At 51.3% G+C, this 20,915-nt stretch overlaps 1 protein-coding gene across 1 annotated transcript in view; it reads right to left on the reverse strand.

The window, feature by feature from the left end:
• The window catches only part of FOXP4 (forkhead box P4), a 166,957-nt gene that overhangs the window by 129,093 nt on the left and 16,949 nt on the right, over positions 1 to 20,915 (reverse strand). The window contains exon 5 of the mRNA XM_039382310.1: positions 7,491 to 7,604. The gene's annotated coding sequence lies outside the window, so the exon portion shown is untranslated. The remainder of the gene's footprint in view (positions 1 to 7,490; positions 7,605 to 20,915) is intronic.

A 20,915-nucleotide genomic window follows, 5' to 3' on the forward strand; every position in this document is an offset into this window, starting at 1 on the left:
GCAGGGCAGGGCAGGGCAGGCAGGGCAGGGCGCTCCAGCTGCCCCAGCACCTTTGGGCATAGTCAGAGATCCCCCCCCAGCTCTGCCCAAGGGTCCTGCCCCGCTCCCACATCCCACCTCCATCACATCAGTCCTGAAGTCAAACTTGATGAATCCAAGGCTCTTCCCACAACTTGGAGAGAGGGAAAAGTCCTCTCCTACATGGATTCTTTGGTAAAATAAACCTGTGTGGGACCAGGGAACCTACAAAACCTCAGCTGAGGGCGACCTCCCTGCTCTCCACCCTTTCTCCCTGCTGCAGGAAGGACCTACTGAGGCTCAAAACTCAGCAGCTGCTCTGCCACCCTCTCCCCATATTCATTCAAAAGCTCATTTCTCAGGGCACCACTGGGGAGGGGTGAGTAGTTGTTGGGGCTTTTTATTATTATTGAGAATGTGCAATCGTGTTTCAAACCCAGCTTTCCATCCAAAAGAGTAGGAGGCCACAGTCAGACTCCCCAGACCACAGAGACGCACGGCTGCATCGCTCTCCAGCCAGAGTTTCCATCGTATTCTTCCCAGATGAACTTTTAAAGTGTGTGTGTGTTATATGTGTCAGTGTGTGCACAAATGTGCGTGGTTTCACCTCTCTTAAAAAAAAAAGGAAAGACTAGAAAAAAGGCGAGTGAGCAAGTGAGGCTTTCAGGAGGTTAATCACCGACCTGTTGCCAAGTTGGATATGTGCATGAAAGGGGGGAGTCGAGGGTTTTAATCCCAGCTTTTGATAAATAGAAGACATTCTAGTCATAATAAAACGTGTTTTACACTTGAGGGGAGGAATAAGGGGGAGAAAAAAGGAAAGTTCTGGCCAGGCACTGCAAGCTCCCGAGTCCAAACAATGAGGTTCAGAAACATAACTGTAACGCATTAGTAAATTGACAATGAAATTGCAGTTACTTCACTGGCTCTTTATTAAATAAACACAGCCCGAAACGGACCTGTCTGCCCCGGAGGTATTTGCAGAGGGTTCACGTTACTAACCCAACACTGCACCCCCCGAGCAAACACATTCCAGTCGGACCCTGCGAGGTGGGGCCGGCCTGGCTTCTCCCCTGTCACTTTTTCCCTTTGTGTAGACCCCGGGTTTTACAGCCCCCAGCTGCTCCCGAGGCCTTTCAGCTCCCTCCAGGACCAGTTGGGAGAAGGGTGTGTGGGAACACACGTGCCAAGAGCACACCCATGGACCGGCTCCTTCCCACACACTCTGCCCCTCTCACCCCAGGGAAAGGGTCTGACTCTCCCAGGACTCCTCCTCATCCTGTCCCCAGCTCGTGGTGACAGTCCTTCTGTTCCTGACCTGCCATCAGCCCTTCCCACCTACTCACAACCCCAACAACATAACCCCTCACCCTGTTCAACCAACAACCATTGACCCCTCTGCAGCTACAACCCCAAGCAGCAAATGTCACCACTTCCCACTCACGAGCTGCTGTAGCTCTGCACACAAGGGGCTTTCTCCATCCCTGTCCTCATATAGATCCATCCAACCAACATTCCTGACACTTTGCCGTGGCCTCACCCACAACCATCCGACACTGCAGCTACAAGTGGAACTGTAATTAACAGCCAGGAGCACTTGGAGATACAGCTGCACCTCACAGGCAGGGTGAAGCCACCTCACAAACCCTTCACCTGCAGCTCTGTCCAGCCAAACCCCCGTCCCCCTCCCGCAGGGCAGCTCGGGTAATCCATCCCCACACACACGCTGGAGACAAAAGGAACTTCAGCGTGTTCAGCACCTTGCGAGGCCTTGAACGGCTGCCAAGGGCCTTTGGAGAGGGGCCAAGGCAGCCCCCGAGATGTGAATGATAGAGATCCTCAGCAGCCCATGGGGCTGCACAGGCTGTGCTACTGTTGGAGCCGGCATGGCCACGACACGCTTCCCCTTGTGCCGAGACAAGCCTCCTGTGGAGGCAGGTTTTCCCAGGGAGGAATTCTATCCCTGTCTGCCTGGAGAGCAAAAGCCTCTGCTCTCCTTTCATCCACCACCAAAACTAAAAGCAGCAGTGGGTTAAGTGTTTTCTTGCTCCACTGTCATCGAGGGCTTTATGGGAAAACATCAGACTCCCACCAAGGTAAAATGCAGAGATGGGACCCAACGACTCGTGTGGAACAGAATTTACCTGTCACTAATTCCGTCCAACCAGTCTTCACCTAGACCTGGAATTTCCCCAGCTGCTCAAGGCTCATGTTTCCAGACCTTCATGAAGAAGTCTGATGTGATGGGAAAACACATCAAAATTCCCCTTTTCTGGAGTAATTTCTTCAACACCTTCTACACAAACCTGAGCCTTGGAACAAGAGCAAGGCCATCCTGCTCTTGCTGAGCATCCTCCTCTTTGTCCCATCTCCTCAGGTGCCAAACTGCATTAAAATCCATCAGGATCAAACTCACACTGAACATTTTCTTAATCATCCTGTTTTTCCACATGAGTAAATGCTGAGCTTATCAAGGAGGGGGGTGAGGCAGCAAATTCTCAAAATTTTGGGGATCCTTAAAGCAAGATGAGATGTCTCTCCCTAAGAGATGGTGCTGCAGGTCCACCAGGGACTGGCTGGAGTGTGCAGGAATCCCTGGCTGGCCGTGGGCAGGAGGAGAGCCCAGGCACTCCCAGGGATTCCATCTGGCCTTGGGGCTGAATGTGGAGTCACAGAGACATCTCTCTCCTTGCCAAGAGCAGTTTTAATTTGGTGAGTGCAAGGGGGAGCTTTCCACAGGGTTCTCTCATCCATACAGACCAGTGGATTTGCAGACCTTTTTTTCCTCCCCAACTTGGTGAAGCCTCCAAGTTTCCCTGTGGAAATTCCATCCTGGAATGGTTTTCTCTTTGAGTTACCTTTTGCAGACTCCTCAGGTGCAACCCCCTCTTTAAAGGGGTTCCAGCCTTTTCCTAACTAAGACAGGGGAAGGGATCCACTTTAAAAAACTCTGTTGTGTCTGTTGTGGACTTGCCCTTTGTGGGTAAATGGTAAGGGAGAGAGATTGTGAGACACAATTCACAGTGAGTTACAGCAGTCACTTCTTGGAGCTCCCCCTCTTTCCCCATCCATCCAGGTGGTTCTAAACATCCTCTCTTCCTCACGGTGCTCTGTCCCTGCTCTCAGAATGCTCCCACCTTCCCCATTTTCTAGGCATTCATTTGACATCTGGTAAAGAGGGCTAAAAGCCACCCTGCAATGAAACCTTACCCTGGCTCTTTTTCCAGCCTGTCTAACAGAACAAGTCAGCTGTGGGCCTCACCAACAATTTTAAACAAACTCACAATCCAGCAGGTCAGGCCATTTTAGCATATGTACCTTTTATTTGTAGCAGACTGTTAATAATTAAGTGATGCCTTTCATACAGACATTTACAATAATTTAACCTTGCCCTTGCTGTGTAATTTATCCTTTGCAGAAGCCAATAAAAATAAAGGCCCCATATTTCGTCTCTCTCTCCCTCATTCTCTGTACATATATATAAATATATATACACACACACATATATCCAGAATAGTGTAATAGGTTTCACATATTGTTCCATAGGTATCATTAGGGTAACAGAGCCAAGTGTCTCAGTTCATATGACTCTTTATAGGTGCCTTATAATCCACATAAAATTGAGTTTATGTTTCCTCTCCACCCGCTGATTCTAAAACAGGACGAGGAAGGGTTTTCTCTCTCTCTTTTTCTCTTTTTTCCTTCTTAATTCCAGTCCTCCCTACACCAAACTCAAAATTTGCCACTGGTGGTAAAGAGAGCCCTTGGAGAGCCAACAATCACCAAACTGGACACCTCTTACAATCCATCTCATGTGATGTCTCACCTCCAACCCTGACAAGCATTAAAGGCTCCAGGAAAAAGGTTGGAGCAAAGCCCATGGCAGGCAAGTACCAAAGCTCCTGCCCAGGGAGGGAAAATCCTTCCCATGTTTGCCATTGAGTCATTACTCCTGTTTCTAAAGCCACAGAACTGAACCCAGCAGGTAAGTGGAATAGGAGCAAGGGAAGGGACTGAAAACTGAGATTTATTTCCTCTCAAAAAAAAAAAAAAAAAAAAAAGGAGAAAAAGCACAGGACAGGGGAAAAAGAGCCAAAGCTCATACTATTGGCTGCACTTCCACAGAAAGTCCTAAAGAGGCTACACAGAGAAACAAAAGAAAAATATTTTCCCCTAAAGAAACATTAGTAAAAACACATTTATTAAAGCACAAAAAATTCCATAACACTTCAGAGACCTGCTGCTCTGGAAAGCACCGGGCTGAGCCGTGTGCCCTCCCAAACCTGCTGCTGCAGCCCTGCAGAGCCTCCCAGTCTGCCCAGTCTGCCCCCAACAGGGCCACCAGCACAGCCCAGCCTGGCCTGGGCCACCACCTCCGGGAAGGGGCTGAGAACCTCAGCCAGGCCCTTCTTGTGCTCCCAAAGATCACCTTTAGCGTCCTTCCTGAGGTCCAACCTGCTCTTGAAAACCTCCTGCATTAGTTACTCCCCCTTCTCAAGGGGAACTGAGCCATGGAACAGGTTGGAGCAACCTGGTCTAGGGGAAGGTGTCCCTGCCCAGAGCAGGGGGGAAATGAGATGGTCTTTAAGGTCACTTCCAACCCAAACCATTCCATGGTTCTGTGTTGGAGAGGCCAAGACACACACAAGCCCTGTGGATCTCCAGGCACACATGGCCTGGAACCTGTTGGTCACACGAGGGACCTGCTTCCCCCCTCACACCCCCCCAGGAACACCACAGGAATTTTCCATTCCATCCCAGCCACAGCTTTTTTCCAGCATCCTCTGGAGCAGCAGCTCCACAGGGACACGAAATCCCATCCATGTTATTATTGGGGCTGTTGTTGCTCCCGGGGGTGGCAGGAGAGGACGGGGCAGGACGACACGGCTACTGGTCCCCAGTGTGGGCCAGCCCACGGCTGCCCCACGGCCCACATGAGGTGATGGAAAACTTTCCCCGGCATCAGGTGTTGCTGCCGAGTGTGAGCTGCTCCAGTTACACTCTCGGCAAGTGTTATAAACACACAGGCACAATCTAAATATTTATGGCACATGAAATCTCCCGTCTGCTGTTCCTCAGCAGAGAGAGGAGGGAGGGTGAATTAAGAGGTGATTATTGTGCAGGGCCTGTAAAACCAAAATATGGAATCAAGATGTATTCGGTCCCCAGGAATGGTCAGCACAGAGGGGCCTGGTGTCAGCTCCTGACACTGATCTGAGAGCTTTGCCACTGCCTGGGCTCAGCTGGCCCGAGCCACAGCTGGGGGAGAACACTCGGCTTCCATGGGGAAGCTCCAGATGGAAAACACGGCCCTGGCTTCGTGGTCTCCTTTTCCTCTCAAGCACCTCCTGAGAGACCAACTGCTTCAGCTCGTAAAACCTTTCTGGGGCTGTGAAGGAGGAGCAGAGCAGGCTGGGCAATTATTTCCCTGGCCTTGACAAAAATTATGATAGAATTTGTTTTCTTATTCTTACTATTTTTGCTCAGATCTCTGGGGGTTTTGTTAAAGGCTGAAATAAAATAAAAAAATAAAAAACCACAACAGAGAGACACAGCCTGGGGAAGTTCAATGTGTTTCTGGAACAATTGCCCATTGATCCAGCCTGGAAAGTGCTGAGTATCTGAGGGTGATAAAACTGTCTTGCCAGCAAGAAGTGGAGCTGCTTTAGGAAAAATGCTCCACTTGAAGTTTGGGATATTAGTATTGACCAAAAAGGGCACACCGACACAAATCCTGCCTGCACTGGTCTCTGGCGCTGGCAAATGACATTCCAGCAGCATGGCAGGAACCAAGGACAAGGTGTCTGCAGGTGCACCCATGAATGTGGGGGGTAGATGGACCACCAACCTCCCCCAGGTCACCACAGAGAGCTGACGAGGTGAACGAGGAACACACCAAGTCCTTCCTCCCTGGGCAGGAGCTGCTGCTCCCTGTGTCCCAAGAGACCCAATGATTCCCATCAGGAAAGATGTCACCACAAGGAGCAGTGGGGTCTGAGCTTCTGATGGCTCTGGTTTGTGGCTGCCAGAATCCAGGAGAGCAGCACGGGAGCATCTGTGCTGGGTTTTCAAGGGAGTGTGGTCAGCTGAGGTGGGGCCCCCAAAGTTATTTTTAGCTCAGCACAAATAACGGAGCAAAAGGCTTTGACGTCTTTCCTGAATGAGTCCCGGGGCCAAATTATAAAATCCAGGCAGCTTATGCTCCAATAGGCAATTTATACAACTTTTCACCTTGATCTGTGTAGGTGAGTGTGAGCACAGGCCAGTGACGGCAGTGGATCAGCAGCAGGACATACCAGGGTACATCTGGGTGAGCTACAGCAAATGAGACCTCAGTTTTCTCTCCAAAATGGGCTTGGTTTCTCCCCAGCCCTGCCCTACGAAGCTGCTGAGCAGCAGCTCTTGAGCTCAAGGAAGCACTTCAGGGCCCCCGAGGGCCGGCGGCTGCTGCCAAAGGAGAGTAAACACGGCGATTTCCACGGCCCCCGGAACCGGGAGCTCATTGATACCCACTCTGGAGAGGCTCAAGTGGGGCAGGGCCCCAGAGGCAGCACAGCCAGGGCACGCTGGGGTTGGCACAGCTGGCTGGTGTTTACACCCACACCCACAGCGGCGCCAGCCCCGATCCCCGTCCATGGCATTGGCAGGCCTGGCTTTGCCGGGCTCCAGAGCACAGCACCTCCTGCCCCGCCAAGGAATGTGACTCCCAGGAGGCTGAGAACATTTTCTATAGGAATCTGCCCTTAAAAAGGCACTATTTTTCATATTTTAAGTAAGCAAAGTTGGACATCACCTCGTGCTTGCATTCCCTAACCCACACACCATCCCTGCCCGAGGCTGGAACACAGGTACTGACTCAGGGGACTCACGGATTCACTGAGGTCATCAGCAAGACAGACGGACAGCTCTTGAATTCCTCCTGTTCTATACTTCCTGAGTCTCTCATTTAAACCTCTCCCCCACCCCTCTCCAATCAACCCCGAGAAACAAAGCACATTCCTCCAGGAACAACAGCACAGCCAAAGGTAAAGCTACTGTGGACGCCCAGAAGCCTCCCGGCTACCCCACGTCTGAGCTCCGGCCTCGAAAAAGCCAAAAACCTCCAGCTCAAACTAATAGACACATCTGCCAACAGCTTCTTTTAATTTTTTGGAACCACTCTATAGATTATTTCATTGCCAAGAAAAAGAAGAGATATTTATGATAGTAACTGAAAAGCCTTGAAATTCCAAGTCAGATCCTCAGTGGTGTAAACTGGAGCTGCTCCAGGGAGTCAGGGGGCCACTGCCAATTCACACAGGTTGAACTGGCTCTCTGGCCTTATCTCCTGGCTCCCCAGCACACACAGACGATTAAAGGCAGCTTAGTCAGGTACTATATGAATATCTGTCACTCTTTGCTCTTGAGTCATCCAGTTGGAAAAGAAATACAAGGGCGCAAATGCAGGAGTAAAACCAGACATTTGCTCCTACCTTGAACTCGGAGGTGGCTGATGCTGCAGCTTCAGCATGAAACCCAAAAGCTGGATGGACAGAGAACACCTGGTGATCGTATCCAAGAGTTTCCTTGAAGGCTCTGGGTCTGTCCTGTAAGCCAAGAGAAAAACCCCACGTATTTTAGTTTGCAATAGGCTTGTGAGTATTAAAACCAGGTAGGGCAGGGAGAGGTTTCCATACCAAAGCACCAGGAGCACGAGGGAACTCTGGAGAGACAGAAACCCTGTGTGTCCCTCTCAGCAGGTACTGGGGTTTATGGAACTTTCAGCAGGTGCAGCTCAACAAATTCCTGAACCTTCCTGTCCTGAGGTTCTTCATTAAAAACCTTTCCCCAGGTGGGGCTCGTTCTGAATCAGGGCCTCCTTCAGCGGGGGGAGGTTGTTTTGTTCTGTCCCTCACCTGGTTTGTGTTATGACCAGACATCTCTGAGAAGGTTAATCAGGTATGTTAAACCATGGTCTTTGTTCTCAGGCTTTGGAATTAAAAAAAAGAAGAATATGGTCACCAGGAAATACATGTGATCACAACAGCACAGCTGAGGCCCTTCCTGAGATGTTCAAAAGTACACCAGACTCCTGTGATGCAGAGTCCTGCAGCCCTACAGAGCATCTTTAAAATTACTTTTAAAAATTATATTTTAAAAACTTAAAGGTATCTAATCCCTCAAAAACCATGTGAACGAGTTGTGAGTTCCTGGCATCCTGTGAGTTTCTGGAGAGTTTGCACCAGGAACAAATCCTTTGTCAGACTGGCACACACTGAATTTAATCTCAGAATGAATTTTTATGGCCACCACATAACCCACCCATGCAAAGAGAGTTTATAAAGGACAGGCTGACACAATCTGAATTATTCAGCCATGAATGACTTTAATCATCCCATTAAAATGACCAGTCCCTCCCAGCACAGGGTGCTGGAGCCAGAGCAGGGGGAAGGACCCTCGGTTGGCTTCAGAGGTCTTGGGATCAGGCACAGATTGTCCACAAATTTCAGCTATTTCATATTCCTTCCAATCCTTATTCAGGCAGATATTTAAAAACGTGTTAAATATCTAATGTTTCCTAATCTCAAGTTCCAAATTTTGCCTGGGTGTAACTGTTGTGCCAACTAGTACTGGATGAGCTTGCTTAAGAAGCTCTTTCTTGAATTTGGGATTGGATTTCCCTTTGATTTCTGGTGATACCCTGATTGCTTCAGAGACTCGTCCCCTTTTGTTCCAGCCCACACTGACACTGCAGTGCGGGGATTTCAATTGTGTGCATTAAAAAAACCTTCTCCAGTTATTTGGGGTTTCATTTTCATTTTTTCATGAAGAAAAGACACAGGGAAAAAAAAAAAAAAAAAAAAGAGAAAATGGAAGGTTGAAAATGATTGGGTTTCAGGGAAAATATATTTTTGGCATTGAAATGAGGAAAAGCAGCAGGGTTTGGGAATAGCGAAGCTCACCAAGTAAGCCAGGGAAAAAACCTGAACTGAGCTCTGAAACTTTACCTTCCTTTAATTATCCAGGTGACATTTCAGACATTTAGTCTGATTTTTTTTGCATCTGCATACTGAAAACACCCTTTTAAAAATACTTTAAAAAAAATAGCTGCTGCAGAACACTTATTTAGCGAAAAGTAAATCTTATAAAAATTCAATTGCAAAGTAGTTAAGGTATTTGAATTTTTTTTTTAAAGAAGAAGAATCCCAAGAAAGAAAGTATTTGATGGCTAATAATCTCATTTCAATATAATAGGACCTTTCTTTTGCAAAGAGCAAGACAGGTTAAAAGATATAATTATGACTTTGCAAACTCTCCCAAGTGCTACGAGATCATCTGACAGTTCTGATCCCGGGCTCAGCTCTCAGAGGGGAAAAGTCTTTGTCTAGTTAGAGAGTTAAAGAGACAGGATCCCTATTCCACCCTCTGCCTACATTGCAATTTAACTGTCAAAAAAATCCAAGCTGCAAAATTGTCTTATTCCAACACAGCGCAAGAAAAGAGAGAGAGGTTTGAGACTGACCTGTCAAACGCACCCTCTTTAAAAATGTATAATATATTTTAAACATTTTTTCTGGAGGTACTTAAAGGTTAAAGATGTGCCAAAGAAGTAGGATGGATTTTTTTTTTTTCCCCTTTCGCTAAAGCTTTTTAAAACAATTAAAACCAAAAAAGAAGAAAAAAAAATTCAAAATTAGGGATCATCAGTGTAAAAAATCCCCTGAAGATCAAAAGGAACACATTAGAATCACATTAATTCTGATTAAAAAAAAAAAGAGAATAAATCCCCTTTTTCAATGGAAGGAGAAACTTCGAGGACATTTAAATGGTGTTTTCGTTGTCAGGATGTACAGGAAGGTGGAGCAGAGTATCAGGGAGAGAGCAGGGAGCCAGGAGGAGAGACAGAGGCTGGTGACAGTCAGGGATATTCCTGGGCTCTTTAAAGCTTTGCTTTTTTAATGTTTCAAAATAGTGAAAGAAGGAGGGGGAAATATTTTTCCCAAGTAACCAAACAAAAGAAGCCATTTCTACCGGAGGGTTTCCAAGGAGCCACAAACAAACAATTCCAAATCATTTTTTTACCAAATATAGATGGCAAAGAGGCAGCTGGACAAGGCCAGAGGCTCGTCCCCGGTGCCACAGCTCAGCACCCTGCAACACCCTGGGCAGGTGGCCCTGTCCCCACCCAGCCCCTGTCACCCCACAGGGACACTGGGCAGGACTGGCCCTGACCCTGGGAGCAAAGCCTGGGGGTGAGGGAATTCCAGGCTGGAGTCTGGAAGCACAGGAGCTGTGTGTTTATGGAATCACAGGTTGGGTTGGGTTGGAAGGGACCTTAAACATCATCCAGTGCCACCCCCTGCCACGGGCAGGGACACCTCCCACTAGCCCAGGTTGCTCCAAGGCCCATCCAGCCTGGCCTTGGACACTTGCAGGGATGGGGCAGCCACAGCTCCTCTGGGCAGCCTGTGCCAGGGCCTCCCCACCCTCATTGTAAAAATTTCCCCATTATTCATCTTACTGCAAGTCAGGAGCAAGACCCTCATAAATCAGGAGTCAATTCCTTGGAGACAACAGTTTCTCCCCCTGGCAGAAACCAAGCGAGAGCGTGTTCAGGTCCCTTTTCCACCTCCCTCCAGCCCCAGCAATGAAGTGGAGGAACTGAGAGGGTTCTCACACCAGCAGCCTCTGTGTAGTCCTTTTCTGCTGCAGGAGGACTTGTCCTCCCTGTAGCCAAGTGGGTTTTCCTCCCTCCTAATCAGAAATTTGGGACCTGCTCCTTCCCCGCTGTGCCCTGATGGACAGTCCTGCAGGGCCACAGGCCAGGCTGCTCCACACCCCCCATGATGACAGAGCCAAGGGACAGGCAGAGCTGTGAGTGACAGATTTGTGGCTTTGGGACAAAAGGGTTGCAAAATAACATCCCTCCCTGTCCCTCTTGGCAGTTCAGATCTTTCCCACAAATGAATCCTATCGCAGACACTTTGGTCCCAAACCCACCAAGAAAAATGAGAATTTCCTTCAGGCTGTCACCAAAGGCTGACGGGGATGGGACCAGCCTGCCTGAAAGTCACAGGTTAAATGTTTGTAGGACCGAGAGCCACAGGACACAACCATGGGCAGCTCCCAAAATTACAGAAGATCAAAACAGTCCCAGCCCAGCAGCACCCGCAGACCTGCATCGCCCCACGGGGCTGCACAGCTGGGCTGAAGTTACAGCCTAAAAGTGCTTGGAAACACTCATTTCCTTTGATTTATACAAACCCCAAGGCCAAAGGCTCCAGGCACCCCTGGCACACCCGGTAAATACACCCTAAATGGTGTCAGCACAATCCAAGATAACATGGCAGCAGCAGGAAAAACTGCAGGAAAATCAACCTACCCCTCTGCCAAATTCCTCCCTTCCCAGCCCTCTTCATTCTGTCATTTCCAGGTGGGTGGGGAAGTAGAGGAGTGTTGTAGCAGCACTGAACATCTCTGTCAGACATGGGAGCTTGGGAACAGGGTACAGCAGCAGTTGTGTGCTTATTTCAGTATTTAATTTATAAAACTCTAGTGAACCGGGGTGTGACCAAACAAAAAAACCAGGGATGGGGGCCTCGTTAAAGCCTCCTTGCAGATTGATTTGTCCCTCCTGCTGCACTGGAAGTGTGTCAGCACAGTCCTGTTTCCACGGGACCCGCGGGGTGACCAGGCTCTCAGTATTACTCACTAAAAATTAAAGCCAAACTGGACTCCTGCCCCAGGAAACCTGCCAGATTCCTGCTCTGAAAGGAATGATAAGCCTTTGGGAAGCTGCTTCTCTGACTGTGCAAAATCAGGGTCAAGTCTGGGATAAGAGCTCATCATTAAACGGCTCCAATCCTGCTTCCCTTCAATCTGGAGGGAAATGTACCTTGAAGAGCACAACCAGAACCCAGAAGCAAGACAAAGCTGTGCTTCTGATGGATTATACTAAGGCAAAGGGCTTTCTAAAAGGTGTTCCTTTCATGGATGTCTTCATAAGAAGACAAGAAAGCCTTTCCCATCCTTTCCATTAAGGTCTCTGGTCCCCAGTTCTCAGTGGTTTGCCTCAGCCTTTCAAGGCTTGGTGTAACCAGGAGCAGGATCTGGGTCTCCTTGGATGTACCAAAGCTGACTTCCTCACACCACTGGGAAGCTGCCATGATTCTGCCCACATGTGAACCAAAACTCATCTGCTTTGCACAATTCCCTCTTAATCCAACCTGTTCTCCAGCTCATCTTCCCCTGTTTGAGATGAGTTTGGAAGGATTTCTTCCTCTGTGTCAGGACCAGGCTTGGTGCTGACAGCACCAAAGGGCTGCAGGTGCTGGAAGGGAATTCCCACAGTGAAAATCATGGATATAGTTCTGAAGAGACATGGACAGTGGGGAGTGAGACACTGTGAGTGCCACTTGGTGAGAAAACAGCGTGTGGCAAAGAGCAGGGCACACACTGATTCCATGGCTTGGGTGCAGCAGGAGCAGGAACATCCACTCCAAAGGGAGAGGGAATCAGCAGAGAGTCAGTAACCCCCCAAAATCGCACAAGACACACGTGGGGGCTGATCATGTTGGAACCATGGAGTCGTGGAATGGCCGGTTCAGCCCAAAAACCGTGGTTTGTACCGAGAGCTCTGCCAGGATTTGTTCCAGAGGGGAGTTCTGCAGGTGTGTGAGGCTGGTGATGCCAGTGTGACCCTGCAGAAGGCAACCCCTGTCCTCAGAGCAACGTCTCCCCATCAGTGAGACAACTGGAGCCGAGCCCGAGCTGAGCTGCCCTGGGGCCGGGCCCCGGCGCCGTCCCCGCTCCCCGGCGCTGCCCCCTCGGCACACGGCACACGGTTCGCTTTGATTGATTTTGTAATTGCTCCTTTAATTGAACAGTTACAGCAACACTATCAGGAAAAGGTTTCAGGGCTGGGAAGGGAGGTGGGAGGGTGTGGGGGTGGAAGGGGAATTGGAGCTGGGGAAAGAGCAAAATGGGTTTTTCCCTTCTTTCTTAAGATGAAAACAGAAAGAAGAGGCAGGAGACGAGTTCCCTTCAGCAGGCACTGAGGAGGAGGAGGAGAGCTGAAAACAATAAATTACAGAAAGAGAAGAAGAAAAATGAGAAGTGGGTTGAAAAGTGTGGCAGGGCTGGAGGGTCCCAGGGACTGCTCAGCCTCCAGCTGACATCGGCTTCCTGCGGGCTGTGAGTGCTGGCATGAGGAAAATGGGACACAGGCAAGGAAAGCTGGGCAACTGTGTGAGCTGGAAGGAGGGAACAAGCACGAGAAGGTGGGAAAAGATGCCTTTGTGTCTGAATAAAAGGTGCATGAGCAACATGGAGAGACAGGGAAGGACATACCTGTGTCAGAAGAGCTGCAAACAGCAGACTATGAAGCAGAACAAGTGACCACAGGAACATCTGTGCTTCAAGAGGGATTTTGGACAAGGGCCTGGAGGGACAGGACAAGGGGAATGGCTTCACACTGCCAGATGCCAGGATTAGATGGGATATTGGGAAGGAATTCTTGGCTGTGAGGGTGGTGAGGCACTGGCACAAGTTGCCCAGAGAAACTGTGACTGCCCCATCCCTGGAAGTGTCCAAGGCCAGGTTGGACGGGGCTTGGGGCAACCTGGGCTAGTGGGAGGTGTCCCTGCCCATGGCAGGGGGTGGAATTGGGTGAGCTTCAAGGTCCCTTCCAACGAAACCATTCCCCAATTCCATGATTCTCCATCTGTAAGTGCCCCTCGTGCCCGGCTGGGCAGTGGCACAGTGACCTGGGAGTGCAGCTGTGGCTGTGCCACCATGAGCCCCTCCGTGGGGTGTGTGTGAGCCAGCAGCACGTGCTCCTTGGGAGTGTGTCAGGAAAAGGACAGGAGAATCCAGACAGGGTCAGGGGGGAAGGTGCACGCAGAGGCCATGGTGCAGCTCCACAGCACAGCAGATCAGGTTTCAGGAGAGCCTGGAGCCGGGGCTGGAGGGGGACAGGAGGTGGGCTCTGCTGCCTGCATTCCCTGGCAGGCAGCACAAGGCAGGTTTAAAGAATATCCTTCCATTTAGGAGTTTGTTTATTATTCTTAACTAAGCAGCTCAGACAGGCAAGCCGGCAGCACTGCATCCACGCTGGCTTCCCAGGAAGGCAGGGAAGGGAGGGACAGGAAGGCAGATTTCCAGACTAGGGGCAAAGGGATTTATGTGCCGCTGGGCGAGGGAAGGGGGCAAACCACTTTGCCAGCTATTCAGCAAACGTGTGGAAGACACTCAGCTTTGGGATGTTGGAGTGGAGCCTGGGTGGGGTGCAGCTGTGTGCCCAAATGGGATCAGACCTAAGTTGCTGCCCCAAAACTCAGCAGCACCTTTGGGTTGGCTGCTCCTCTGACACTTCAGACATTCAGACTGTTGTCCAAAATTCCTCAGACCCAGGAGCAGAGACTCAGAGATGTGTTTTGTAGGGAGGAGGGAGAAGTGATCTCTCTCCTGTTAAAATCCACTGATTCCATCAGGAGTCACAGGGCATCAGGATATTTGTGGTCCTAGAGGTTCCCTCGCCTTGCAGGTGTGTCCATACCAGGGAGTCCGTGCACATCCCCCAGCTCTGCATTTTGGCTTGTTGGGTCCATCTGGAGACTTTTCAGCCTCCACAGTGATGACCAAGAACACAGAAACCTGGGCCAGGTTGGAAACTCTTCCCTGCAAGGGTGGGGAGGCCCTGGCACAGGCTATCCTGAGAAGCTGTGGCTGCCCCATCCCTGGAAGTGTCCAAGGCTGTGTTGGATGGGGCTTGGAACAACCTGGGCTAGTGAAAGGTGTCCCTGCCCATGGCAGGGTGGAGGATGAGATGAGCTTTAAGGTGCCTTCCAACTCAAACCATTCTGGGATTCTGTAAAGGAGAAAAAGTATCTGTGTGCACTTCTCACAGGGACAGACCAGGTATCTCTGTGGGATCCCTCAAAGCACAGGTGATGGAAAATTGAAAAGCTGTGCCTGTCTCTAGAGGGACACACACCAGAGTGTTTCCCTGCACACTGCTGGTGCACACACACAGGCTCGGCTGAACACCATCCGAGTGTGCAGAGATGCAAAGACAAGCAGCTCCATGTTTTTCAGCCAGCACTTTCCATGTCTCTGACCCTGGTGTGCAAGGAATTGCTGCAGATCCAGGTGCTGGGCACCCACCCACAGTGTGAGCACCCACCACCCCGGCCCGGTGTGAGGGGGAGTGTCGGTGTCCTCACAGCTCACGGACAGGGAGCGAGGGATGACCTGCCCTCCCCAAGTGCCTGCCTGTGCTCACATGGCCATGAAAATGGGGTCGAGGAAGGTCACTCAGTTCACCAGGATAAATCAAGGAGGAAAGTGGAGTGGAAGCCTGTGAATGCCGGGGAGATCTCAGCGGTGGGAGGTGGTGGGGGAGGAAGGGCTAATGAGACTGGGAATGCCACACACAGGGGAAGTAGAAAATACCAGGGAATGGAAGCAGGGAAACGGTGGCAGCCAAAACAGGAGGCAGGAAAGCCTGGCCTCAGGTCCCTCATCCTGCACCATAACCAAGGCTGTGTGTTAACTCATGGGATTATCCTGCCAGAGGCAGGAGGGCTCCACACCCTCTGGCCCGGCCGCTGACAGGAAACCTTGCACTGGAAACTCGCTTGTGTGCAGTGCAAAATGTCTCACTTCTGTTAGCAATTTGTTCCCCATCACAGGCATTCCTGGAGCAGTGTGGCGGGGTAGGGAACGGGCCAGGAGGGCTGAGCGTGGGGCTCCCACCTGCCCACCTGGATCCTGCACAATGGAGCAGACAGCCAGGCTGTCACCACCTCCCGCTCCCCTCGTGGCCCTCAGCCCGCCTTTCACCACCTCCCCTTCCATCTCTCTCCTTTCACCTCCCTTTTGCCAGCCTCCTCATTCCCCTTCTCCACTTTCCCTCTTCTTTCATCCCTTTATTTTTCCTCTGCTCTTGTCTGCAGGCCCCCCAAACTCATCACACCTGTGCCCTGTCACACTCCCAGGTGTGGCAGAGCTCAGCGCTTTCTCCTGGGCTCGATCTGAACCTCCAAAGTGCTTTTAGTGGTCAGTCTTCCCTCGGCACTCTCTGGACAGAAGTCTCTCTCTCTCCCTGCTCCCTTCCCCCTCCTCTTTCTCTCCCTCACATAATATTTTCCATATGAAGAAGCCTTCCTGAAGCCGCACACTGCCCTCTTGGTGAGTCTTAGGCGGGTTAGAGGAGACCCTGGGAGCCTTTAATCCTCTCTCTCTCGCTTGCTTTCATCCTCAGCCACAGCTGGACGCCCCATTGATGTGGAACAGACCAAACACCAGGCCCCTCACTAAGCTGCTGCTGTGGGGCCTCTTCTCCTTCAGAGCCGAGCCGAGCCCACAGCCCGTGTCCGGCTCACGGAGCGAGGGTCCCGCGTGCCCACCAGCCCCGGCCCCCACACACATGGCCAGTGTGGGGGTCCCAGCTCTGCCTTCCTCCCCCAGCCCTGCTTCCCTCTCGCTGCTGCTACTGTTTCCCTGAGCCATCTTACACCACCTTATTCTGAAAGAATTCCTCCTTCTCCCTTATCCTAATATTCTCCTTTCTCAAGACCATTTAGGATCAATTCCCACAGCCCTGCAGAGCATCAGGCCTGGGTGAGGGTGAAGGATTGATCTGTGTTGATGTGCTGAGGAAGCAACTGGTGGAGACACCCCAGGAAAGACCGGGAAGGCTCCATCATCTGACCAGTCAGGTCTCAAGATTGCAGCAGGCTCAGAGTTTTGGGAAGAAAGGCCCACTGCAGGGTGAGACAAGAATATCATTGAATCATGGAATGGTTTGTGTTGAAAGAGATGTTAATGAGCACCCAGTGCCACCCCCTGCCACGGGCAGGGACACCTTCCACTATCCCGGGTTGCTCCAAGCCCCGTCCAGCCTGGCCTGGGACACTTCCAGGGATGGGGCAGCCAGAGCTTCTCTGGGCAGCCTGTTCTGGTGTCTCACTGAATATCCACCTTCTCTACAAACCTTGCAGCACAGATAAGAGGGCTCGGGTGGGCACTAGTCCCCGGAGCCAGGGGAGGCAGAGGAGGGACGGAGGAACTGCCGTGTTTGGGCACCTTTCTGCAGCGAGCAGGTGCCCCCCGGGTGGGGTCCCCACGTGGTGAGTTCGCTGAGCCGGGGAATACCGTCCGGGCACGTGAGGCCTTACACAGAACAGGTTGCCCCGTCCCTGGCAGCGTGCACGGCCTCGGACGGGGCTTGGAGCCCCCCGGGCAGTGGGAGGTGCCCGTGCCCGTGCCCGTGGTGGTCGCCAAGGCCGGGTCCGCTCGCCCTGAGCGCCGCCATTCCTGGGCCTCCCCCGCCCCCTGGCGGCCGCTGCCCCCCCCCCGGGCAGGGCTCCTGCGAACCCCCCCGGGAACAGGGGCTGAGCCACCCGGGGAACCACGGGGTGACCATCCACCCGGGGAACCACGGGGTGACCATCCACCCGGGGAACCACGGGCTGGGACACGGGCTGAGCCACCCACCCGGGGTACCACGGGCTGAGCCACCCACCCGCCTTAACACGGGCTGGAACACGGGCTGAGCCACCCGGGGAACCACGGGCTGACCCACCCGCGTTAACACGGGCTGATCCACCCGGGGTACCACGGGCTGTGACACGGGCTGAGCCACCCGGGGAACCACGGGCTGGGACACGGGCTGAGCCACCCGGGGAACCACGGGCTGGGACACGGGCTGAGCCACCCGGGGTACCACGGGCTGACCCACCCACCCGCCTTAACACGGGCTGATCCACCCGGGGTACCACGATCTGACCCACCCACGTTAACAGGGGCTGCTCTCCGAGTTCCCGGTGGATACAAAGGGAACGAGGCATTAAATAGCAGGGAGAGTCAGAGTTAGGAGAAATGTTCAAATAGGGCTGATGCAGCACTGGAACAGGTCACTGGGAACGCTGCAACCTCAACTGGTTAAACAGATCTTTAGAAATTACATGGAAAGAGCTGATCCAGCTGTGTCACCGGGCTGGATTAAGTGACCTTCTGAGATAACATTCATCTTCTTTTCTGTGATTCTATAATTAAAAGTCATATTGATCCTCTGCCAGAGATGCAGCAAAAGGACCACCTTCATTATGTTCTTGCTGCTCCAAGATGCCGAGTCCTCAGCAGGCATCTCTTCGTGACCTGTCCCGTCCCAAAGAGCCTCTCCTCAGAAAGGACCTCCTGGCTGCAGCAAATGCCATGGGAAGGGATGAGGCACAGTTCTTGGCTCAGTTTGTAGGCAACCGGTTGCAGAAACTGAACTAATTGCAGACTCCTGGGATTTGTTCGCAAGAGCACGAGCGCGTTCCCTCTTCTCGTTACTGAGCATCAAGTGCCTGATGAGAGAGGGATTTGGGGACAAGACAATGCGGAGATATCTAGCACGAAATGATTAGCCAGAATGTATTGTTAATAAGCTGCTTATTCATATAATTGGAAATTCTTCGCAGCCAGGGTGTCAGTACGGTCTCTGTGCTGCTCTGGTGGAGCGGGGCAGGTACTGGCCCAGGGGACCCCGCTGTGAGCACTGTGCTGGCAGAGGACTCACTGCCACTGACTGCTCTGCTGTCACTGCCTTCAAGGGCAGAGAAGGACACGGGGATGTCAAGGGGAGGCAGAAGGGACTTGGCCAAGCCCTGCTGATGAGAGGCACGATTCCCAGCATGGCAAGTACAAGGTGTCTGGGAGCAGAGTGGAAGGACAGGCCTCCTCCAGCATCCTCACAACAGCTAGAGAGACAAAGGCCAGGGAAGCTTGGAGTCAAGGCAAACAAGACCTTTCACTGTTTGTGCTTCCCAAAGCAGCTATTTGGGGCAGAGCCAGCTGTGAAACATCCATGAGTGAGTCCCCCCAGAGCTGTGACAGCTGTCACCAAAGGGGACTTTGGTGGTGGCTCTGACGCACACTCAGTGACTGACCTGGAGGATTCCACAGGTGGCTTTGCTCACTTGGAGAACTGGCTTTGCCTGGATTTCCATGGAGCAAAGTTTCTTGGGGAGGCCAAGGGAAAGGAAGAGAAAAGCTAGAGAAGAAGCTGTTCCCCATTCCCTGTTGAGCCCAGGCCTGCAAAGCACCCGGATGCAGAATCAGCCACATGGAAGTTTATGGGATGCCAAAAAACGGAACATTTCTCCCTGTTTCTGAGACTCCAAGACAGGCATGGAGCCAAAACTCCTGCTGCTGCCAATCTTCTGTTGTTCAGGTAAGAGAAGGCGTGAGGAACTGGGATAATCCCCGTGTCCTATTGCCTCAGCAGCCCCCAGGAATGAGGGGCAGGGATTCACTATCACACACGACTGACACCGTCCTCTGTTTCCTTACCAAACCTTTTATATCCTCAGCCTTTTGAAGCCTCCGCAGAGCCAGCTCAGGCCTGTTAGCTATTCCACAGAGGGAATATAATTCCACAGATATTTGTGCTCACTGTATCTCTAGACACAAAGCTTGAATAGGTATGAAAAGCTCTGTCCCTGAGCACAGAACTGAGCTGTAACCGAAGCTGGAGAATCTCCTCATCTTTTGATGACTGATTTCCTGCCTGATCCCTCCCTTTCTCTCAGGTCCACACACTGAACCCACCAGCCATTCCAAGGACTGGGCTGAACTGCAGTGAGCCCTGAGCCACACAGCACAAATCCTTCCTCTTTTAAGGGACTGTTCCTGACTCATGCAGCAGGATAGACTGAAACCAAGGAATCCCCCAACACTGCAACTCAAAGAACAGTTGCTACACCAGACCTTCACAGCCAGGCAGCAATCTTTGCTTGAGGAGAACTACATTTTAGTGCATATTTGTGAATTTGAACCCCAAAATATATTTGCTTCCCATGAAAGGTCAGATCATTCTTTACTTAAATTGGTGTTATCCTTGACAATATAATAAAAACTGAATTTGGAATAAGGAAAAGATCCCGTTTTTCCATTAGCAATGCAGAGGGATGCTGAGATACAACATTCCTTCTCTTTGCTTTCAGTGGAAAGAAACAAATGCTGGAAATTTTGACAATATGGCTGATGGTGTGTCCTCCCTGTGGCACATCACAGTGACATTGCACTAAGATCCCTGAATCCATTTATTTACAATTCATTTGCTCATAGTATTCCAATTAATTCATTCATCTGATTAATTCATTAAGATCTTACAACAGTCCAAGTTTGCCCAGGAAACCCATGTACAATATCCACTGAAGTAAAAAGGGCCAGATTCAATAGATGATGAGTGAGCTTTTCCTGTGGGAACTGGAGAGACCAAGTCCAGCTAAAACCTCATAATTCCCTTCCCACGTGCACCTAAAGGAAATCCCATAAATTTAGTATGAGTAGCATTCATCAGTTCTTTAAGATGGACCTTTAAGCACCTCAGAGGATGCACTAAGGGAAGAAGTCCCTGTCCTGCTTTCCCCAGGGACGGATCCTGGCCAGAAGTGCCCAGCACAGACTTACAGAGGCAGTGTTGTCTCTGGGGACACGATGTCTCAGAGGGAGGGACTTCTCTGGGGATGTGCTCCAGGGACACAGCCGGGCTGGTGCTGGCAGCCTCAGCTGGCAGCCTCGGAGCACCTGGCAGCAGTTTGAGAGAGAAACATCCGGCTGCAACCGGAGCGCGAGAGAACAAACCCCACACCCCGAAACCAACCCAAAAGCTGGTGAGCACCTGCACACACCAGGACACAGAACCAACCAGGGGCATTGGGGCCCAAAATCTGCGGGTGGATAGCAAACTCAGCCCCGTCCCCTGCTCGCCTGGGAGGAAGAGGAGGCAGCCTCATGGCTGGGGGGTGGACGAGCAGAGTGACAAAGCAAATTACACCAGCCAGGCGAGAGAAGCAACGGGCCTTTGACATCAGGACAGGCTGTGCTCAGCACTTCCCCAAATGCACCCAGAAATCATCTTAATA

The sequence above is a fragment of the Pipra filicauda genome, unplaced genomic scaffold, assembly GCF_003945595.2.
Source record: "Pipra filicauda isolate LSUMZ 115617 unplaced genomic scaffold, ASM394559v2 scaffold264_size1072897_pilon, whole genome shotgun sequence".
Classification (NCBI taxonomy): domain Eukaryota; kingdom Metazoa; phylum Chordata; class Aves; order Passeriformes; family Pipridae; genus Pipra; species Pipra filicauda.